Raw genomic sequence first — 12,874 nt, 5'->3', positions numbered from 1 at the left:
TGTGCCACGGCCCTGAAATCTACAAAGGCAACGGCCAGAAATGGTACCCGGAGAGAGACAGAAGGGTCATCATCTGGTGAGCATCGTGCCAGGCTGCCCCTGGCGAGCGAGCCTGTGTGGGTACCTGAGAACACCCTGGGAATCCTCATCCTGTTCTTACGCTCCAGATTTCCGTGCAAACGGAAGGCAAGTGTGCCTCTTGCTGGACACATTCTGCACGCGCCCCCTCCCCCCACCCTTTATACCATCTGTCTGTGGACGTGGCAATCTGACCGTGGTGTGCCGGGAACCAGGAGCATGTGATGTGCTGGACACCATCTCAAAACATCAACAATCCGCATCCTGGTGGGAAGCAATTGCCTCGGAGCCTCCTTCTGTCATTGTCTCCACACAGTTCACGTGGGCGGAATCATTGACCTTTCAGTAGAAAGAGAGATTAAAAGCCCAAAGAGGCAAGTCAACGCGGAGCTCGGTTTACTTCCTGAACTCGCCTCCCTGGAAAATGCAAAATGCAATGCCAAGTTTTCATGCCGCTGACAGATGGAATTGTGTCCCCACCAAAATGCATGTGAGGAATTCGGCCGAGGGAAGGCATTGCTCTTGGTCCTCCTTGCAAACTGTTGTAACGGCATATCGTTCACACGTCATCCGGTTCAACGGTGCAATCGTATGAAAAAGAATTGCGCGATCATCTCCAAAATCATTTCCAGACCCTTTGCTTCTCACCTGAACGCATGGTCATCTGCGCCCCACCCCCCGTGCCGTCGATCTCCCCAGAAAAGCCCCACCCCTGCAAGAAACCATCAATGCCGTCGTTTCCATCACTTTATCTAACCTGAACTTCATAGACTGAAAACGTGTAATAAACAGCAACAGAGGAAACCACGCCAAGCGTTTAACACTATCACTGCATCGTACCGTCTCCCATGATAAATTTAACTCTACTTTTGAATGTTTTTCTGCTGCGAACTCTGATTCCTCAATGTCCTGGAGGAAAGTGTACGATGACCCGGGGGGGAGGGGGGGCTTCCGACACAGCCTTGTGTGCATCAACGGCGGGCACACACTTCTGTCGCGGGGCAGCTGGTGTGTCCAAACTACCAGTCTTTTGGAAAACCGCCCAGTGCCTCGAATCCCACTTGGAAATGGTCTCTCTTGGCTATCTTGATGAGGCAGTACTGGTACAGAGTGTATCTCAAATTAATTTTTCCCTTTGCGGCACTGGAAGAGGGCACTGACTCTGGTCATTACATAATCTGCTGTCAGTTTGAGAATTAAGAATGTAGGAGTGTGGGGAACTGATTACAAGGATCCACATGTGACCTCTTCCCTGGGAGAGGGACGGCAGAGACAGGGGTGAAGGGAGACTCCAGATAGGGCAAGATATGACAAAACAACGATGTATAAATTACCAAGGGCACATGAGGGAGGGGGGAAAGGGGAGGGAGGGGAAAAAAAGAGGACCTGATGCAAAAGGCTTAAGTGGAGAGTAAATGCTTTGAGAATGATTGGGGCAGGGAATGTATGGATGTGCTTTATACAATTGATGTCTGTATATGTATGGATTGTGATAAGAGTTGTTTGAGTCCCTAATAAAATGTAAAAAAAGCAAAGGAAAACAGAATGTAGGAGTGGAGTCTAACATGCCAATGAGGCCTCTGTGTGGACATGGACTTCTCCTGAGAATGCTGGGAACTCTTGGTGTTTCCTCCTTGGAGGCGGGAGACATCTCTTCTCTTAGCTCACTCCCTGGAAGGTGCTCTACTGACAAGAAACATGGAGCTACGCTAGTGCCCTGTATTGGAGGAGCCACGTGGAGACCCTGCCAGCGCTGAGATGCTTCCACGGCCACTGGATCCACAAGACTTTCCACCCACCGGCCTGCGATCCTCCTGCATTCAGCGTCATTGCATGTGTTTCGTGAGTCTGAGGAGGACTTTATAGACCAGTTTCAGACACATGGGCTAATATTGGACTTATGGGCTTGGACTGGACTGGGCCCTAAAGTACAATGGCCCTTTATATAACACTCTCTCTTATACACAAATGAGTTCCCTTGCATTTGTTTCTCTAGTCCACCCAGACACACTAGCCTTTGGGGTTGGTGCACACATCTGGAGCGGGGCATCGGGATCGGAGGAAGGCTTATGAACCACCTTCAGTACCTAGGACACAACCTTGCTTCCTGAGAGTGAGGAGGACCGGAAGCACCAGCCGATGAAGATGAGAGACGGCACCTTCAGTACAGACGACACCTCAATGTAATGAAATGCAGATCCTCACAACTGGACCCACAGGTGACCTCGTGATACACGGAGCGACGTTGGAAGTTGTCCATGACTTTCCTCTTGCTTGGATCCGCGATCGATGCCCCTGGAAGCAGCAGTCAAGAGATCAAAAGACACATTGCGTTGGGTGAATCTGCTGCCCACGACCTCTCTAGGGTGTTACCTCGAGGTCTAAGGTGCACCTGACACAGGCAGGTTATTTTCACGTTCCTCAGACGCATGTGAACGTTGGACATCGAATAAGGAAGACCGCGTGAAAACATCACTGTGTTGGAATGGGGGGCTGCAGAAGAGTGTTGAAAGGACCAGGGATCGCTAAAAGGACGAGCTGATCCGTCTTGGAAGCAGCGCAGCCCACATGCCGCTTAGAAGAAAGGGTGTGAAGACTCGGGTTTAAACGCTTTGGACACGCTGTCTGGAAAGTTGTCCTGGAGAAGGACGTCGTTTGGGGCAAGTGGAGGGGCAGTGGAAAGGAGGCGGTGAACTAAGAAAGCTGACCCGACGGCACCTAACCACGGCAACAAGGGGAGGAAGGAAGGATGGAAATGGGAGAAGATGAACAGCACACCACGTGGAGGGCACAGGGCCACCCAGGAACGGAAGCGGAAAGAGGTGCCGAGAGCTTCCGTCAATGCCCGCAGAGAGAGGTTCCCTCTGGAGTCAGCACGAAGAATTTAGATGTCCAGACCCCTCGTCTTTGAGGGGGGTTAATTTTCCCTTTTTAAGTAGTCATCTACTTGAGGGCATTTCTGCTACAGCAGCGCTGGCTATCCAAAGTCTCACCCAAATAACGTACAAGGGTAAGTTAAACAAAAAACTTTTGCTACAGAATCATGGAAACCATTATTGAACAAAAATGTCACCACGGGAAGCAATTGCTTTTCCGTATATCCCTGACCTAGGTCTCCACCAGCGCTCTCTGTTCTGAGAAACTTACTGTGATATCGGACGCCATGCCTCTGGTATTTCGAATATTAACTGGGTCGCCCACGCTTCAAAGGTTCCACCACATTCTTAGACTAAAACGGATTAGGAGGAAGGCAGATGCAGCCAGCTTCTGGGAAATGACGGGCTGAAAACCTTAGGGTTGGTGCCCGTGCCTGGGGTGGTGCGGGCTGGAAGATGAGACTGGCAGGTTAGAAGACACTCAGCCTACGACAAAATACACCTCCAAGCAGAGTTGACCTGACTGATGAGGGTGGAACACACTTTGGGGACCTTCATTGGCCGATGGGACACGACTCAAAAAGAGAAGAAATCGGTTTACATCTCCAGGAGACATCAGAACATGGTGTGCAAAGTATAAAACGAGCATGACTGAACTAGGTATTAGCTGAATGCACTAAGTTCAATACCGTAGGCAGTAGTGAGCCGAAATGGACTGGTACTGAGTCAGAGAACCTGAGGAGCAGTGATATCCCGTTCATCTTCTGAGAGAGCATTCCAACACTGTCAGTGACAGGGTGATTGATGTCTGTAAACTTCTGTGTGAGTTACGGTGGAGCAGAGAAACAAATTCATAGACGCTCATACGTGTATAAGCAAGAGCTTTCTAGACAAGAGCAATCGAATAGTGAGAAAACAGCCCAGCCCAGCGCAGTTCAAGCCCACAAGTCCAAAATTAGCCCATATATCTGATACCAATCTATAAATTCCTCTTCACACTCACAAAACACATGCAATGACGCTGAATGCAGGAAGACCACAGGCCGGTGGGTGGAAAGTCTTGTGGATCCAGTGGCGGTGAAAGCTTCTCAGCGCCGGCGTGGCCTCCACGTGGCTCCTCCAGCTCCAGGGCTCTCGCGTGGCTCCATGTGTCTTGTCATCAGAACACCAAGCAGAGAGTGTGTGTGTCCCGCCTCCAGCGACCTATTTCTCTCCACAGCGACTCCATATGAGGTCATCAAGCAGTGACATGAGTGACAGGCTGAAGTCCACCCTTTCACTCTTATGAGTCTCAAGCTGTCACCAGATTAAGTAATTACCACAAATGCCCAGGAAGACCAATTCATAAACTATTCCACAAATCGACACACCAAACACAAATGCCAAACATTAGCGAATGGAATATGGTTGCGGTTGTTGTTTTAAATCAACTGTTGTAGTCGGAAATGAGGGAGGTCTGGTGATAGGCATTGGGCTGCGCACCACCAAGTCGGTAGTTCAGTCTCACCGGCTGGTCTGTAGAAGACAGATGAAGCTGTCTACTCCTAGAAAGGGTTAACGGCTCAGAAACTCACAGGTCCTTTGAGGGTTACTCGGAGTTGAAATCAACTGACTCATCAATGACGTTTTTGGAAGTAAGTAAGCATGCAATCATGACACCTTGATCGTTACTGGTCATTGGAACAGAGAAACTGATTGGGAAAGACGGCCTCGGTGAATGAGATGATGTCAGAGATCACGACAGAATTTTGCACGAGCGACGACATGGGCTTTCCACAGCATAAGCAGTGACTGTACCCTTGGGCTGCTGCCGACTGGACGCATGGGGTTCAATCAGACTCTATCTATGGAGGATGAGAAGCCCAGGCTCCATGGAATCTGTCAGAACAAGTTCTAGGGGATGAAAGCTGAAATAAGTCTGCAAATGCAGAAATATGGCTTTGGCTTGGCGGCGAAGGCGTAGCCATCTTGCTTGGAAGCTTCCCGGTCTTTGGACTTGAGGTAGCACCCTGGGACCTGACCTTCCAACCTTGGATTTGCTCACCCCAGAGGGCAAGAGCTGACCTGCTCTGCTGTGGACTTATTCATCTTTGCAGCCACAAGCCGGTTGCCCTCCTGGTGATCTTGGATTGATCAGCTCGTACATCAATGTGAGTCAGGAAACTCCTCCAGCCTGACACCCGATCGTTGAATTCTGAACCTGCCTAGGGTTGGTCATACCCTCTTGTACAACAACTTTGTGATGAAACATTTTCTTGACACAAACCTTTCTCTCTCTCTCTCTCCCCTATATAGAGAGATATGCTCCATTGATTTTGTTTCCACCGAGAATGATGCCCAAGACAGTATCCCGTCCAGCATTGACAGCGCATCTCCGGAAGAGATCTGATGCACTGCGCATGAGTGACCGGAGACCAGGGAAGCCGTGGGATAACGTCCAAGACATCGTGCATGAAGAAACCAAAATCTCACCAACAACGCAGGAAACCCCCAAATGGATGCTGACACTTGCTATCGGATGTGAGAGGTCTAAATCGAAAGGCGGTGGTGGTGGGGGGATATGAAGTGAAAAGAGCCGGGCCAAGTTCAAAGGCAACGTGAAAAGACAGAGGTCAGCATCGCAGTGCAATGTGCGAAGACCTGGAATCAGAAAATCAGTAAACGGAGAGCGCGCGCTCTGCCTTTCTCAAGAAAAAAGAACTGAGAAGTGATTCGGGCTCTGAGTGGTCACACCGCAGGATTCTCTGGGCAAACTATTGAACGTCACAGGAGGGAACCGAAAAACAAGATGCGAGGAACGCGCAAAATCTCTGTCCCAACAAGAACTGGCGGACGTCCAACCATTTTCAAGATGTAGCACACGATTAAGAGTTGACGGGGCTGGAGGAAGAAGCCCAAGCCGCACGTTAGGCATCAGCCAAAAACAAGAACCCAGGCACTGAAAGGATGCCAAGGGAAACATTCCAAGAACAAGCTGCTGAAGCACTGGAAACACTCATTTATCATTGCCCAGAGTGTTGGCAGAGCCAGCTTCCTGGCCAACAGACTGGAAGAGATCTATATCTGCAGACTTTCCCAAAGGGGGTGGGGGCCAACAGAAAGTGCAGCATCATTAATATCACATGCAAACAATGAAAGCCAGGTTCAGAAGAGGGTGTGAAGTAAGGAATCTCATCACTGCCATCACCTGATCCTGGAGGAAAGCAGAGGGTCCCGGGAAGAAGCTCACCTTTGGGTCAGCGGTCATGCGGTGGCATTCGATGGCATTGATTATAACACATGATGGATAACATGGCATGATTACAGAACACTTAATTTTGCTGCTGTGGAAATTATATCGAGGCCAAAAGACAGTAGTGTTTTTTTTTCTTCTTCAACAGAACAAGGAAATGCTTGGTTTCAAATCAATAAAAGCATGCATCCGGGTTGTATCCTTTCGTTGCACTTAAATCAACCTGCAGGTTGAGCAAATCACCTGAGGAGCTGGACTAGGTGAAATAGAACGTAGCAGCAGGCTTCCAGCGAGAGTTACTAACAGCGTGCGATCTGCAGGTGATGTAACTTTCCTTACTGAAAGCGAAGGCGACTTGATGCACAAACGGATGAAGATCCGAGACTGTGATCTCCTGTATGGATATTCAACCTTAGATTAAAAGCAAACACAAAAATCCTCACAGCTAGATCAATAGACGACATCATGGTAAACGAGGAAACGATTGAGCTTGTCCAAGATTTCACTTTGTTAGGACCGATATCCAACGCCCAGGGAAGCAGAGCTTACGAGATCCAATGACGTGTTGTTTGGTTAAATCTGCTGAGCAACTCCACTTTAAAAGGTTAAAACCAAAGATGTCACCTTGATGCCTAAGGTGTGCCTGAGTGAAATCATGGTCTTTCTTCTTGTTTTTTTTAAAAATAATTTTATTGGGGGCTTGTATAGCTCTTATCACAATCCATCCATTGTGTCGAGCACATTTGTACAGTTGTTGCCCTCATCCTTTTCAAAACAGTTTCTTTCTACTTGAGCCCTTGGCATCAGCTGCTCGTTTTTTCCCTCTCTCCTCCACCCTCCCTCCCTTCCAAACGAACCCTTGATAATTTATAAATCATTATTGTTTTGACATATCTTACACTGACCGATGTCTCCCTTCACCCACTTTTCTGTTGTGCATTCTCCTGGGAGGTGTTTATAGGTAGATCATTGTGATCGGTTTCCCCTTTATTCCCCCACCTTCCCCTTCCCTTCTTAATATTGTTACTCTCATGATTGGTCCTGAGGGGTTTATCTGTCCTGGAGTCCCTGTGTTTCCAGCTGGTCTAGTCAGATCTGTAAGGCAGAATTGGGGTCATGATATTGCGGGTGGTGGGTGGCAGCAGAGTAAGCATTAATGAAGTAGAAGAAAGTAGTAAATTTCCTCGATGCTACACTGCACCCTGACTGGCTCGTCTCCTCCCCGCGCCTCTTCTGTAAGGAGATGTCCAGTCGCCTGCAGATGGGCTTTGGGTCCCCATTCTGCACTCCCCCTCATTCAAACACCTCATCTGCATAGGAAGTTGGACAACGAGCAAAGACCGAAGGAGAATCAATGTCTTTGGATTATGGTATTGGGGAGGAATGTTTGCCAAGGACTACTGCCTTTACCTCGACACCAAGAGAAACAACCCAGTTTCACACAAGGACAGGAGACAAGTTCAAGGAGACGGAGGACAGAACATGTTTGATAGAAAACAATGGTTAAAGGGGAGGCGGGGGGGGGGGGGTAGATGAGGAGCTGATACCAAGGGCTCAAGTAGAAATTAGAAAGCAAATGTTTTGAGAATGATGATGGCAACAAATGTACTAATGTGCTCGACACAATGGATGGATGGATGGTGATAAGAGTTGTATGAGCCCCCAATAAAATGTTTTTTAAAAAGTACTATATACACCATTCCACAATAGCATTAATGACAACAATCGATGAGTAAATACATAGACAGACATGCAAACTACAGTACGATGGATGGAAATATACCAATAGAGATGTAAAAGTTTAATCTCTTGATTGCTACTTCCGTGAGAACTGTGGATCAATCAAGAGAAAATCCTCGACAACTTCAACTTCTTCTCCATTTATCACATTGTTACTCATCGGGCACGTTGTAAAGATTTTGATTTTCTTGGTATCGAATTGTAACCCACAGTGTGAAGGCTACAACCCTTAATCTACACCAGCAGGAGAGCAAAAGCTGCATCGCACTGGATAAATCTGCATCATAAGACACCTTTACAGCGTTGACAAGCAAAGATGTTCCCTTGAGCAATAAGGTGCACCGGAACCAAACCAGGACACTTTCAGATCCTTGCTGTGCAGGTGAGAGGTGGACAGTACATGAGAACCCCCAAAGGAGGATCTTTGGGTTCCAACGGTGGTGCCGAGGAAGAATATTGAAAACACCAGGGACCACTGTAAGGTGAGACTTTGTCTTGCACATGTTGGACGTAAGGTCGGGAGAGAGCGGTCTCTGGAGAAGGACATCGCCCTTGGTAAAGTGGAGGGATAGTGGCGATGCACTGGGCTGTGTGCCACAAGGTGACGGGTTCAAAACCACCAGCTGCTGCATGGGGGGAAGATGGAGGTTTCTACTCCCATCAACAGTGACAGTCTCCGGAGCCCACAGGGGCAGTTCCATCCCATGCTTTAGGGTCACTGTGAGTTGGCATCATCTCAAAGTCAGTGACTCATAGCTAGTAAAGAAGAATGAATTCAAGACACGCAGAAAATAATTAGGCCAAAAAACTTGAAAGCAAGCAAACCGGTCTCCACAACCCTAAAACCAGAAGAATTAGATGGTGCCTAGCTGGCACTACTGACCCCATTGAAAGGACTCACAATTCAAGGTCTCAGATAACGTGGGAGAAAAATGTGGAACAAAACTCAACATCACGAGCCCAGATATATTGGTAGGACAGAGACAGGTGGTAGTTAGAGGATTTTGTGTCAACTTGAGGATATAAAAGTGGAGGGGTGGAGTCCAGCCTGTCAATCAGGTCACAGCATGATGTCACCTTTCCATAAGGAGGGTCCTGGGAGCTCCCCCCCCCCCGCCTCCATCTCTCTGCCTTCACCTTCCTGTGGTGAGCCAGGCTGAGACCCCTGTGATGGGGCCACTGCCATTGGTTCCACGCAACTCTGCACCCACCGGCCTGTGATCTTCCTGCATTCTGCATCATTGCATGTGCTGGGTGCGTGTGAAGAGGGACTCATGGACTAGGATTGGTCTTAGGGACTTGAGTTGGACTGGGCCGGGATATTTTAATGATGCACTATTACTATTTTTTAATAAATCATTTTTTGGGGGGCTCTTACAGTTCATAACAATCCAGGCATCCGTTGTACGTAGGTTGCCATCATCATTCCCAAAACATTGTCTTTCTCCTTGAAGCCCTGGTATCAACTCCTATACCCACCTCCTTCCCCACTCATGAACACTTCATAATTTATAAATTACTGCATCTTATTTTCATATTTTACACCATCTCTGTCTCTCGTCACGCATGTTTCTGTTGTTCGTCCCCCTGGGGGGGGGTGCTGTAGGTCTATCATTGCAGTGGGTTCCCCTTGTCTCCCCCCAGCTTGCCCCTACCCTCATGGTACCGCTACTCTTAATATGGGCCCTGAGGGGTTTATCTGTCCTGGATTCCCTGTGGGCTGTCCTCTTGACAGAAGCAGATGGGAGGGCATGGGATTTCCTGGAACCTAGAACCATAAGCCAACATGATTGACAACAGATTCCACTCTCATCTACATTCCATCATTCATGGAAAACACTTTAGTTCCTTTTGAAGAAAATATGTTCAGGGTGTTCACGTGCAGGAAAGTAAACCCACCTAGATCTTTGGACCAAGAGGTCTCATGTTTTTTGCCCCTTCTTTCATTTGTCCTCATTCCAAAAACGATGCCCGGTTTCACCCTAAGCCCTGAAGGAGTAGCCCTATGCCATCTTGAGCGCCTCACATCCACTTGCAGACCCGCCAAGCTTCAAGGTGAACTCACAAGGAGACTGGGAGGGGCAGTGGCCCCAGCGATTTCCTGGAAGGCAGGGAGGGCGCCTCAAGTTCCCAACAGAAAGGCAGCTAGCTGAGTGGGCTCCACAGACCATACGTAAGGGGAGACTTAGGGGAGCCTGCCATCCTCCAGACAGAGATAAGACAATAGAAGGGGGCTCTCTCCTTGGGACTCCCCAATTCTGGCTTGAAGGGTGAAGTGACTCTCCTTTAGACCTTTGCAGACGATAGCATGTATGTTTAAATAACTCACTGAAAGAACCAGACCCTCAAGAACTCTGCTAATGTTTGACTGTTTTCTGGATTCAGGCCAGGCATCGCTTGGAGGACATGCCCGTTTGCTTCCAATCTCCCTATTCCCTTCATCGCAGATGCTGAGTAAAATTTTGTTTTTGACCCTGGGGCTTCGGCGATGGGCGCAGGCATAGAAACCGTTGTGGGGATGGCGCAGGGACGGACAGTGTTTCCTTCTGTTGGTCACGACGAGGTTGCTACGCGTCAGAGCCTCACAACAGCAGCATTCTCATCTCATGATTTTCTCCTGGGACTGGGAAAAACGTGGGTTCTCTTGCCCAGCACTGAGGGATCGATCCAGACGACACTCCAAAGCCCTCACCTCTAACAGGGGCCCCACGGCTTGATGGCCACCAGCAAGTTCCTCACTAGCTTTAACATCGACTGATTCTGAAGACCAGGTCTCTCCTCCCAAGACGTGGCCCTTCCAATACTTTGTATCTCTCAAGGCTCACAGTGGAGACCTTTCTGTCCTTCGCCTAGAAACTCGGAGATGAACTACAGCAAAACAAGATCTTTGAAAATGAACTTGGAAGGAATGGCAGACCAAGTGTGTCCCAAGAAAGGATTAACTTTCACATTAGCAAGTTTCACCCCACGTGACTCCAGACACCCTATTCCTGGGTTTTGTTTAATTTTGCTTTTCTAAGAATGTAGAGACCAAGGAATCATTTGCCTTGGGCTTAAGTGTGCTTAGAGACCTGCCAACAGGATGTTTGTTGTGGCTGCTTCAACGTGAGGTTGTGCGAGAAACCCAAGACAAAGAGCCACAACCAATCGCAAACTATATAAAGAGTCAAGGACACAGAGCAGGGTACATTCTCCCGGCTCCTCCTAAGGACAAGAGACAAACACGGGCAAGATGAAGATTCTGCTCCTGACGCTGGGACTCGCCCTCACCTGCGCTGGCCTGGACACTCTGCCTGAAGGAAACTTCTCAATGGTAAGGAGGACAGCCCAGCACAGCGGGTTCTACTTTTATGCACGTGCGTGTTGCTTTGAGAGATTGTGTTGGTGTTTCCAATTTTGTGCACCTGGCTCTTCACCTGTAACTCCCCAAAGTACAATCCCTCGATTCATTGGGTATTGATAAGCTTCTGAAAACATTCCCTCTGGAGAGTGTTGGTCCATGCTCAACACCCTTGCGTTTAGCACTGCACATCGATGCTCCTTAGGGTTTAGGGGTGGCTGGCATTTTGAGGGGCAGGTAACTAGGACTTTCTTGTGGGGTGTCTTCCTCTGAGTAGAGTCTGCTCAGCAACCCTTTGATCGAAATGAAGTGCTGAGTCATGGACACCACAGGGGATGCTGCATGAACACGTGTCTCTCTATACTCCCCTTAGAAGTGAGACATTGGATATGAGCTGGAGGTTGTCGTGACTCGATGGTGTGAAGTCCCACAGGAACATTTCACGTTTGTGTCCTACCTTGCCGTTGTTTTCATTGCGATTGCTGTTTTCAGGAGTGTTCTACATTCAATACATGTAGATATTTTCTCTGATGCAATCGATGGGGGGCATCCCTGTAGGAGATGCTGGAGAGAGAGCCCGGCCAAACCTATCTTGCCGATATGTTTTTTGCAGATTGAAGGGAATTATAAGCTGGTGTACATTGCCTCTACCAACCCGAACAAGACCGTGGAAGGAAGTCAGTTTGATGTATATATGCGTCAGATTTACTACTTGCCAGTAAATGAGATAATAAGTTTTGGATTCTATATCAAGTAAGTAATCATTTCATGGAATGAAAATGAGCAAGGCTGCTTGGTTCCCAAGGGAGAATCTGCCTTCCTTGGTTACAGAGAAATCTCAGGGTTCGGGGTGGTGGGCTTTGAAGGATCGCCGGAGTTGGAGATTTAGGAGCCAAAGTCTTAGGGGACGGAGAGTCAAACGCCTCCCTTGCAATCAACTCCCCAAATACTAGAGAGAGACTAATTCACAGTGCCTTCAAATCCTAGCAAACTTCAGGGAACCATGGTCTTAAAATCGGTGAGTGGACAATTAATCACAGCACAACCTCTGCCCGGAAAAACTGACTCCTGGCTGCTTTAAATCTATGTGTGTGGAGAAAGAGAGAGAGAGAGACAGGCAGAGAGAGAGAAAGAGACAGAGAGAGAGAGAGACAGAGACAGAGAGAGAGACAGAGACAGAGAGAGAGAAATAGGGTAGCAAGTGGATGAGAGACAAAGAGAGGGAGGTTGCTAGTGGGTGCAGAATCACATTGATCCAAGGTGATTAGAAACACGATTGGCCAGAAAGCTCTCAGCAAACAGTGGCCCATATGGAGCCACTCCTACAGGCAGAGTCCAAGCAAACAGAAAGGAGAAGTGATGAGGGGAGAGAAATGTAAGCTCTCAGTTTGGCCTGTTTGTAAAACACCCACACCTCTAAGGAGGCATCATTTGACTGTGGCCTGATTGACAGCTGAGATTACAACCTATAATTTCAAACATAAGCAGGTGGATATAAAATCTCACTCCCACAGGATGGGAAAGCTTCCACAGCATCAAGGATTATTGATCACATGATTGGTATATCACACGCCTTTCGTAAGAACCCACATCAATCATGAAGCAAGT

The 12,874-nt window shown here is 48.3% G+C and overlaps 1 long non-coding RNA gene across 5 annotated transcripts in view; it reads right to left on the bottom strand.

Moving 5' to 3' along the window:
- LOC142434982 (uncharacterized) overlaps positions 1–12,874 on the bottom strand; it is a 68,950-nt gene that overhangs the window by 13,212 nt on the left and 42,864 nt on the right. For 2 of the 5 annotated variants that reach the window (XR_012781210.1, XR_012781207.1), the window contains one exon: positions 796–2,373. The exons of the other annotated variants lie outside the window; for them this stretch is intronic. This is a non-coding gene — a long non-coding RNA (uncharacterized LOC142434982). Of the gene's footprint in view, positions 1–795; positions 2,374–12,874 lie in introns of those variants that run through there. 5 annotated transcript variants of the gene reach the window in all.

This window comes from Tenrec ecaudatus, chromosome X (genome assembly GCF_050624435.1).
Source record: "Tenrec ecaudatus isolate mTenEca1 chromosome X, mTenEca1.hap1, whole genome shotgun sequence".
Taxonomy (NCBI): domain Eukaryota; kingdom Metazoa; phylum Chordata; class Mammalia; order Afrosoricida; family Tenrecidae; genus Tenrec; species Tenrec ecaudatus.
This window is presented reverse-complemented; position numbering and strand designations above follow the sequence as displayed.